General features: G+C 39.6%; 1 long non-coding RNA gene across 1 annotated transcript; it reads left to right on the plus strand.

The window, feature by feature from the left end:
• Nucleotides 1–1,871: 1,871 nt before the first annotated feature.
• On the plus strand, nt 1,872–8,494 carry LOC146380233 (uncharacterized). Its single transcript, XR_014801280.1, has 3 exons — nt 1,872–1,962; nt 2,048–2,103; nt 3,300–8,494. It is a non-coding gene; the product is annotated as an uncharacterized LOC146380233 (long non-coding RNA).
• The last annotated feature ends 273 nt before the right edge of the window (nt 8,495–8,767 follow it).

The following is an 8,767-nucleotide window of genomic DNA, read 5'->3' on the forward strand; positions in this document are numbered from 1 at the left end:
TAGGTTCTTGTTAATTAGTGTTCTAACAAAAACAAATAAAGTTATCTATAGTGAGGAGCACAGTTCTGTGCTTGTTAGCGCCCTCGCCTCACAGCAAGAGGATCCTGAAGCCTTTCTGTGTGGAGTTTGCATGTTCTCCCTGAGCCGCAATGGGTTCCAGTACTACAGCTTTCTCCCACAGACCAAACTCATGCATGCTAGGTTAGTTGGTTGTGGGAGTGGAGGTGAATGTGAATGGTTGTTCTTTTCCATGGCTTTGCCCTACAATATGCCGGTGACCTGTCCTGGGGGTACTCTACTCCTCTGGATGGATGGATGATAGTCAACATCACAATTCATAATCAGAAGAGTTGCGGACCATATAACCTTTGCTGCCCAACCAATAAATCCCATTAAAGTCTTCAATATATGTTGGTGAGGGAATGCATTTATAAGGCAGCAGTTCTGCTTACATGATTAAATGTGACAGAAGGTTTGTTTAGAGGACTTTCACATTTCTGTCACTGCCTTTTCTCCTGGTTTCAAAACTAGTCCCACGGATACATGGCAGAGCAACACCTGACTTCTTTTTTTATTCGTCTCTTCTTCTTTTTTTTAATTAAATTTCAGGCCAGGCAAGAGTGCAGATTGTAATATTTACTTCCAGGCTTTTAGTTTCTTATTGCAAATGTTTATTTCAGTACAGTTCAGCACAGTTAGACGAGCTAGTTGATATTTTGTGCAGACATAAATAATGGGTCAGTGCAGGAAGTGGAATACAAAATGTTTTTATCAGCACAATTTCCCAGTCTTTTTTATTCCGTTTTTTAAAGACCCATCCACTGATGACATGATTGTGTTTCATAGTTCAAGTCGTGTTAGTAAGCAAATCCAAATGAGAGATCATTTTGTTCCCCCATAAAACTTCTTCTTTTTCTTCTCCTTTTTAAAAAAAAATTTAAAATTTGCAAATCCCATTGGAGTTTTGTTACTTGTTGTGTGTTTGGTGTAAATTCCCCTTATGTGATACACTTCAGGGACAGAAAGGAGAGATTTTGTCTGTGTGTTACTGAGGCAGAGGAGAAAGTGGAGTCCTTTGAATAATACATGTTGTTTGTCCACAGTGCTATACATGTCTTTGTCTAATAGAGACTGGCCTTTCGCTAAATAGGTTGGGCAGTTAAGTGAGGTCATTGAATTATAGATCTGACCTTACCCAAACAAATGCCAGATACAGTCAGTAAGTCTTCCTTTAAATGCTTCTGGTTTTGGATGTAACTGTGTGTTAGCTAACCATCTGTAGCAGACCTTTAAGGAAAATATCATTTTGCTGTTTACTTTCACTCTGAGATTTCTGACATGGAAAGCAATGATTTTACTTTACTTTTATACAAGGAAACAAAGATCAGTGTACATTTCATTATTTAAACAATTATTGGAGATTTATATATAGTTATCAGAGTATATAGAAAATGTTTTTTCACCAGGTTTCCCAGGTTTTAAAAAACTACGTGGACCAGATGCATGGTCCTGTGAAATTGACTCAGCAGCTGGTGGAGCCACATTTAGAAACCACAACTTGAAATACTTGTTTTCTGTTTCGCTCTATCAGTCTCTCACATTGTTGTGGAGAAATTTTGGCCTAATCTTTTTTTGCAACATTACTTCAGTTAATTGAAGGTTTTGGGAATTTGTTTCTTCAAAGCTGTCTTCAGTGTGCTCCACAGGACTGTTGCATGAGCCAACTTTGGCCATGTCATGGTCCCCGTGCCTCGCCGGCCGACTCCGTCTTAGGCAACATGTTTTGTTTTTGTTTTCGTTCTCTCTCTCTCCTCTGCCGCGGCGGTGCTCATTGGGAGCTCCCGCCCCTGGCCCACGCACCTGTGCTCATCATCGCACCTGCCCACTCATTCCAGTAAATCAGGAGGGATTCTTGAGATGGCAGACCTACACTACTCTTCGCTGGATCGTTGAGCCATCAGCGTCAGTCATTCTGCAGTCTGCTAATCAGAATCTGTGAGTCTTTGTGTGATTTATTACTAACTGGACTTTCTGTGTGTGTGTGTAGCTCTTCCCTGGACCAGTCCTCGTGATATTGAACGAGCATGCGAGCGAGAGAAACGGGTGAGGAGAGAAGTTGGACTTGGAGTGGGAGTGGGAGTGAGTGGGAGTGGTCTGTGCCTGAGTCGGTTTACAAAACCTTGTCAGGCCAAGCTTTAGCTGTCTGACAGATGGCTTCACATTTGACTCTAGAATATTTAGGTATACAGATGAGCTCATGGTCAAATCATTGAATGCAAAGTGCCCAGGTCCTGTGTCTGGAAGACTAGCTCAAATCATTACCACTCCACCATCAAGTGTTTGTGCTGACATGTTTGTCTTTGTCAAACTTACCTCTGTGGCCAAACATCTCAAATTTGGGTCTCATGTGTTCAAAAAACACTGTTCCAGAAGTCTTGTGGTTTGCAAACCTGAACTGTGCTGCCTTTTATAGAAAAAGAGGTTTTCTCTTGCTCCCAGTCTCCTTCTAATTGTACTTTCGTTAACTTTTAACATGCTAACTGAGGCATGTGCAGTCTGAGATGTAGCTCCTGGGAGTTTTGCAGTTTCTCTGAGCATGGCATGGTCTGACCTCGGGTTAATTTGCTGGTACGTCCACTCCTGGAAAGGCTGCGGTATTGTGTTAACACATACTCAAAGGCACCAGACCAGCAAACTGCTGAAACATCTGCTTTTATAGAGGCGCTCGCACTTGCTGATGTTCAGTTAACAAAGTGGGTTTGACTGACAGCACAAGGCTGATATTTATCCTCTCAACAGTAAGGATGCTTAGTCTGCATAGAGTCCTGTTAAAAAGACTACTTTTCTTTTCCATAAGACTGTAAAATACTGACAGGTTTGAAAATGCTTTTTTGTTTTTTTAAATTTTTATTAGTAACCCAGTGTTTTTTATTTTCTCATGTATTTATGCTCAGTACCCTGGGTTATTTGATAAAGAACAAATTGAGCACTATTTTAGGACGCACCCTAAATAAACAATGCACAATGAGTTCATCTGGTCTCAGTCTCACCTAAGGCTGCTAGCTAAAAGGCCAGCAGGGGGATAAAGTGGTGCTTGCAGCAAAAAGACATCAGATTCTGCAGAAGTCTAGCAGAAAACAACAGACTGGATCGCTTGATCTGAGATCTCATTCAACACTTTCCTGATGAATGATCGTCTCAGTCTCTACTTTCAAGGCTCATTAAATACAACACAATGTTCATTTTATAAATAGTGGCTTATTGTCCTGAGCTGTTTTTCCTTCTGGTTTTTCGATCAGATCTAGATCTGCCAAAATTCTGAAGAAGCTTCAAGACAGGACTTGAAAACACTGGTAACTATACCAATCTGTTATATAGATGCACCACCTATTCTCCCAAGTGCTTTGGTGCAGTGCCTTTCCTGAAATCCTCTCTACTTTCAATACTATCTAATGTTAGCTTAGAAACAGAGGTTTTAATTTAAATGTCACTAAAAATATGAAAGCCCATCTCCACGCTTCTTTTTAGCACTGAGTCAAATATAGATTATTAGCAAATCATAATACCAGCGTAGCTTCAGTTTTGATGCCAGTCAGTCACGTTTAGTCATGAACTCCTGCGTATCCTGTTTCGGCTGATGCACGAGACGCTGCTAATGTCTACCAGGGTCATTATTAAAAAGGCTTTTCTGAACAGTTCATAGAGGATCTTTAAACCAGACAAATGTTACTATAAAGAACAGTAAAAAGAAAGTGACTGCAGTCCCATTACTCTAATTGCACATAGGATGCCATTAGCATTTCCACTATGAAAGGAACTTTTGTGATTCTTTAATGCTTGCTTACTCAGTTCAGCATTGTTTATAGGAACACAAACAATAAACGTCATTTTTAAATGTAAAAATAAATTGAATATATTGCATGTCATAAACATTTTGGCTGGAACGCAGAAATGTTTATTCACCTTGAGATATATTTAAATGTCATGCTGATGTACGGATCTATGTCCTTTTCTAATCTTCTGTGAAATAATCAAGTTTAAAAGATATATCGAGCAGCGTGTGCTGTTCATCATTTTGACATTATCTCTCACTTTGATTTATTTGCACATCAACAAGGAGACAATCTGTAAACAAGTGAAAGCTGCGTGGATTTAGCCTATTGATGTGGCATTAAATGCATGACTCTGAGGACAATTTGAGCACAGCAGTCAGGTTATGAAATATCGTGCAAAGAGAAAAACAGAACAAAACAAAAGGACTACTACAAAAATAGCAACAGGCATCAGGTTTCTGCAGAGATTTCTGCAAATTCTGACTCAGTGTTTAGATTTCAGCTTCAACATTAGTTTAAATCACTTAAGTCAGAAATCACAGACATACACACATACCCATCTGATAGCAAAAAAAGATGCATAAAAGTGTTTCATGACATTTAAAATGAGATGTTACTGCCATACAGGGCATCAAATTTGGCTAATTTAGATCCATTATGCCATCCAGGTCTTAAGTGCACTTATTATTGTCTTATGATTAGAGCGGTGGGCCACGAAACACACAAACGCTTTATTTCACTGCTTTTCTACTGGTGCCAAAATCACATTTGGGTATTTGCATGTCCACAGGCGTGTTATCTTTTTATTGGACAAGTTTATTTGGCAAGGAGTGGAACACAGTATGCTAATGAGCGGCTACAGAGCTGCTGCAGGCAAATTAATTTGGAAGTGGCTCCCGACCGATTTTAAACGATTAATCATCAAATTAATGACCAAAACAATAATCGCGTGGGACTTCGAAATGCACCTTGGAAAGCACCTTGATCATAAACATCCAGAGCTGAGCAAGGAGTGGCATCATGTCAACTTTCTGCTTTCTTCTTTCTGTTCCTCCTTCCTCTCCCTCCTTTTCCCCTTATCTTTGAACCCCAAAATGTCTCTTTAAAGTTTGGGGCAGCTCAACCTGTAATGGAATCATCTTTCATGTGCGGCAGCTAAAGCATCCCCGTCCATGCACTCTTTTTTTTCCTCCCTTGTAATCTGCCAAGTGATTACCACAAAAACAATTGAAATCCTTTCAAAGGACGCAGTATTACTGCATTTTAGTCTTAAATTACACGCGGATCAAAGGTATGATGCTGTGTTATTTGATTCTGGAACATTTTGTGGCTTTTACTGAGACTGTGTGAGTGACAGCAGCAGGGAATCAGAGAGGATTAACTCGGTCTTTAATGTTTCCACCCTGCATGCAAAACAGCTGAGCTTGTCAGTTAAGATTGTATCCAAAAAATGTGCAAGGGAGGTCGAGAGAGAGAGCGGGATCAGTGGATTTTAAGTACAAGGAAGCATGCATGTAAAGCTTCTTTGCATGCACTGTAATAGAAATGTTGTAGTCAATATTGTGAGTGGATAAAAAGTCATGATACAAACAGAAAAAATCCTTCCATCACAAAACGGGACCATGGATGAAAATAAAATGCATTCAGTAGTTGTTTTCAGTCACGCCTGTTTAGATTGCAGAACAAGGAAGGAAACGGCAGCAACTCACCAAGTTCAGACACTGACAGATAAACAAAGTCTGACATAGAAGAAGAAGAAGAAGAAGAAAGATAGTGCCTCTGACAAAGGTTGAATTCCTATTAATGTATGCACACATTAATTTTAGAAAGCACCTCCACAGAAAGGGCTTACAGTAGCTTTTCGGGGCCGCTTAGCCTCTTTTGTTGCGAGGGAAACGGGTGCAATGTGAGTGACGTATTTTTGGAATCGTTTGATGATTTGTTGTAGAATATCTGATCCAATATTTCTCTGACATGGTGTGATAACGTTACATAATGTGTGTCAGAGCAACGCAGGTTTATAATGTCTAAATATGCAATACAATACGGCGTAGTCCTGTGAAGTAAATCCAAAGTAACGTTCATGTTAATGATTAAGAATTTTGAGTATTAAACCCCAAGAAAGCAGCAATCATAGATTCCAATTAATGCATAACAAATGCAGACATTATTGTATTATTTACATTTATAACAAAATTAAAAGTATTTTTCTTTTTACAGATTAATAAATATATTTTTAAATAAAATATAAGCATACAATACTTTTAGGAATTTACTTACTAGCGAATTTCATCTGCATAACTTTATAGATTAAGTTTATAGTAAAACTGGTTACCTTTTCTTTCTACTTGCTTAACTGAAAAGCATGTAAAACTGCACACTCACCACGTCATGGCTGTAAGGTAACATCATTAAATAATCAGACGATCAATATCAATGGCATTTTATCACCGCAGAGCCAGCAGAGGAGAATGGACACGGAGTTATCTTTGCCTTCTTTTTGAAGAACAAAAATCATCTAATCCCATTTATGTTTCAAACGGTTCAATTTCTCTGTCAGCCATCTGAAATTCAAAGATCGCCGCAAAGGTGCCGGGAAAAATGTCGAGGCCTGCAGCAGGCAGGCGCACAGCTTACTCAGGTGTTAAAGGTAATCAGTAAAGCAGCAGCGCGCCTCTTGTGAGACAAATAAACTTGGGCAGATTTCATGCAGCCACACTCAGCACTCTGCACTCTGCATGTGTCGCTTTAAATTTATAAAAGCAGTCTCTGCCTTTTTTAAAAATATATTTAAAACTGCACACTGTATTGTCCAGAGGTGTTTGGCTGGCTAATTCTCACACTTTTACCAAGCTGCTATTCTCACAGTGGTGTCATTATTTTTCTCACAAAAAGAAGCCAATACTAGAAGTGAAAAAACAGTGCTGTCATCACAGTGATGCAGCAGCAGAAAGTGACAATCCTCTACTGGAAACATTTGCTTTTTGTGCAAGCAGGTGATCCAACGCGTCGTGTCAGAGCCCCCCTGTAGCTGTACTAAGTGTGACACGAGCAAAGGAGGAAGTGAGATGATGTAGTTATGCAGCCACAGTGTCTGTGAACAGAGGGTGATGGAAGTCGATGGATGGGTCAATAAAACCTTTATACAGGGGAGACAGCTGTTGTATACTAATTTTAAGTTTCTGCTAACCAGAATTTAAATGAGCCCAATGCAGCCTGGACATTTTGCCTCATTTAGAGGAAAACTAAACTAATCTAAGCTTTTTTTAAAATGTATTTTACGTTATTGCCCAAATATAAGAAGCTATGCTGAAGTTATATAATTTATGGCCTTCGCACAAAATGAGTTTTTCTTTGTTTATTGCTGTGGATGCATGCAGTACATGACACTAAAACAGTCAAGGTCCATCTGTCCATCCATCCATCTTTAGCCCAATTCAGGGTCATTGGTGTAGGGGGCCGGGGGAGGGTGTGTCTATCCAAGCTGAAATAGAGTGAGAGGCAGTTTATACCCAGAGGAGCTGCTTACCAGCAAGGCCGTCAACTGTTTGGGGCTCCAGGCCAGTGGGAGGCCATCCCTGAGAGCTGGCAAACTTCAAACTAATGCAGTTGCAAGGGGCAAAATTTGCAATGACCTCCCTAAGGAGACCCCACCTGACTCCACTCGCTGTCTCTGCAAGTGCTGTGCATGATTCTGTTTCAACAAATCTAATGACAATAATGAAAGCCGCTCAAGGAAAATGAAGAGGAGTTATCCTTCTGGGAGTTAAAAAGAAGAAAGAAAAAAGAAAAGAGCCAAAAAAGCTCATAAGCAGAGCAGATATTAACAATTAAATATAACGCTAAATAACTAAACTGTAGGGGATGAATTTCCACTAGCATCACATTACTTCTTTTGTTCAGTTCAACATTAATAAACGTAGCTGACAGAGGAGCCTAGTATGTCAGGTTTTGCTGTGAGTTAGCTGTGACACCAGCAATGGACTTGTTAGCCTAACATGAAGAGGCTCCCAAACAGACTCCACAATCACTAGTGGTTACATCCTAAACAGACCAGTAGTGCCTTGCAGGGCTAACACACACAGACAGCAATTCAGGCTTACATTCACACCTACAGCAAGTTTAGCATCCCCAGTTAAGCTAAAGTGCATGTCTTTGGACTGTGGGAGGAAGCCGCAAACTCAACATAATGCTGTTGTCATGCCTTATCTAAAAGCCTCTAAAGAGATTTTCTTGTTTAGATGTGCTCTTTCCATTTTACAAAGTCTCAAAGGTCATACTTTTCGTTTTTTTTCGTTACTGCATCAGATATCTGAGTCTTCAGACGGTTCTTCCTGTATGAGCAAACCTGATCCTCCATGACTTCCTCAACAGTTAAACGTATGTTTGCTCTTCTTGTCATGGTGGAAAACCATCTCAGGAAAATTTTTTCTTTCTCAGCTGTTTCTCTTTCCCTCTTTCTTTCTCCCCTTCTTTCCCCCAGTCAAGTCTGTCCCGTATTCAGCAAGTGAAAATAAAATAAACAATAAAAGGTGAATCAAATGGACCATTACGGCAAGGCTGGGATGGTCAATTTGGTAAAGTAAATCCGTTGGGCATCTTTCTTTGCCTTTAGACAATAATTCTGATGGCAAAAGAGCCAAACGGGACAGGCAAAAAAAAAAAAAAAGAAAATTTTTTCTTTCAGCCACACAGAGCGAAATAACAGTGGTATAAAAAGACAATAAGGCATTAATACCCAGTGGGTCATGTTAGAATGTTTAGGTAGTAAATCTATATGATTATTTATGCCGGAAGACTTGTTGATCATAAACCAGGCATTATTATAAACTAGTTGAAGTCATTGGGTTTAATTAGCCGACTCATGTTTTAATCTGTTTAGAAATACCACATAAAAGTGCCTATTTGTTACTCATGTTGGCAGACACTTTGTC

The sequence above is a fragment of the Perissodus microlepis genome, chromosome 9, assembly GCF_051167445.1.
Source record: "Perissodus microlepis isolate ML-2025 ecotype Zambia chromosome 9, ASM5116744v1, whole genome shotgun sequence".
NCBI classification, from domain to species: domain Eukaryota; kingdom Metazoa; phylum Chordata; class Actinopteri; order Cichliformes; family Cichlidae; genus Perissodus; species Perissodus microlepis.